This window comes from Triticum aestivum, unplaced genomic scaffold, assembly GCF_018294505.1.
Source record: "Triticum aestivum cultivar Chinese Spring unplaced genomic scaffold, IWGSC CS RefSeq v2.1 scaffold75240, whole genome shotgun sequence".
Classification (NCBI taxonomy): domain Eukaryota; kingdom Viridiplantae; phylum Streptophyta; class Magnoliopsida; order Poales; family Poaceae; genus Triticum; species Triticum aestivum.
Genome location: NW_025228969.1, coordinates 2,696 through 4,134, shown reverse-complemented (window position 1 = coordinate 4,134; position 1,439 = coordinate 2,696). Strand labels below are relative to the sequence as shown.

Sequence of the window (1,439 nt, the reverse complement as noted above, 5' to 3'; positions counted from 1 at the left end):
GTTTTGCATGCTTCATGTGTTGTAACTTGAAGCTGCCGTATCATCCAGCCGTGGTTGATGTTGTGGTAAGCATTCAGTTTAAGAAGCAAGTCACTCATCTTCTATTTTGAGGATGTAAGTAATGATTTTCTTAATGGTGCCAGCCTATTGTAGTTATTGCTTCACACCTTGAGAAATCCTTGTGGCGGAAGGAAGTCATATATCATCGCTGCAGTGAAGTGCAAGGAAGAACCTATATCAGGTAGCTCTTACACCTCAGCAATCTACATGCTTCTTTTGTTGTGGTGATTAGCACACAAATACTATGTGTGTGTTTATATTTTTAATCCAAAGTTGTTGATCTGTACGTGTAGATGCATTGGAAATTTTAAACCAAAAGTGCGTAATAAGGGTCGCGTTGAGGGTTCTATTGTTGAAGCTTATCTAGTTGAGGAGACCACAAATTTTCTAACAGTGTACTTAAATCCTAAAGCCCATTCAGTTAGAAATAAGGTGCCTCGATATGATGATGGCGCCTCTTCGTTTGCCCCTGCATGTGATCTTGATATATTTCAATGCTCTGGATGATGCGTTAGTCCTCGGGGATATCGTACTCTTACAAGAGAGGAGTACAAGGTTGCTCTCCTATATATATATTAACCAACATACCAGAGATGGATGATCTCTTCAAGTACGTATTCAAGTTAGATAAGTTAACTCTTAGTTTTTAACTTTTTGTTACACAACTAATACAAAAAAAAAATATTGCCAGACAATTTGATAAAGAACAATGGAAGAGTAGAACCAAACCCACACCAAAGCAAATTCGTGAGTTAAGATTAAATTGTTGGAAATCAGGCCGTGGTGCTGTGAAGAAAGCTGCTGTTCTTTCCGCTGCTAGGGCAACAAATATGTTTTATCATAATCCATGGTATACTTTATTCTTGACAGATGGTTTTTGCGAAGATGGGAGAAGAGCTACCAGAGTGGTTCCTTCTTGGTCGATCTAATGCTCATACACAGGTCAGTATATCCTACTGCTTGTTGGCTCTCTGTTTGCTAGTGAAACTTACTACTTGTTGATTGCCTACTGCCAATGAAAGCTCTCATTTATTGTTAGTAAAACCTCTTGCTTCCTGATGGCCTATAAATAGTTAATTAATGTATATTTTCTTCTGAACTGTGACTATATCACACCAGCTATTTTTCCTAGCAGTAGTCCAATGTGCAAATATAGCTGTACAGAAAATTACCCATTTCCTTAATTTATTAATAATGACGAAAGCCTAAAAGAGGATGAACGGACATACTTTTGTCAGTCATCATGTGATGACTCCTCTGAGGATGCCCACCAGTCAAACCAAACTGCTGAACAATCATAAGAAATCAATATTACAATTTATAAATGCAAGAAAAGGATATAGTATATGTGCAAAGAATAAGTCACAGCAGAAAAAAAA

The 1,439-nt window shown here is 37.4% G+C and overlaps 1 long non-coding RNA gene across 1 annotated transcript in view; it reads left to right on the top strand.

Annotated features, from left to right (window-relative positions):
• The window catches only part of LOC123174768 (uncharacterized), a 4,532-nt gene that overhangs the window by 795 nt on the left and 2,298 nt on the right, over window positions 1-1,439 (top strand). The window contains exons 2-4 of the long non-coding RNA XR_006487339.1: window positions 33-65; window positions 144-241; window positions 931-1,002. This is a non-coding gene — a long non-coding RNA (uncharacterized lncRNA). The remainder of the gene's footprint in view (window positions 1-32; window positions 66-143; window positions 242-930; window positions 1,003-1,439) is intronic.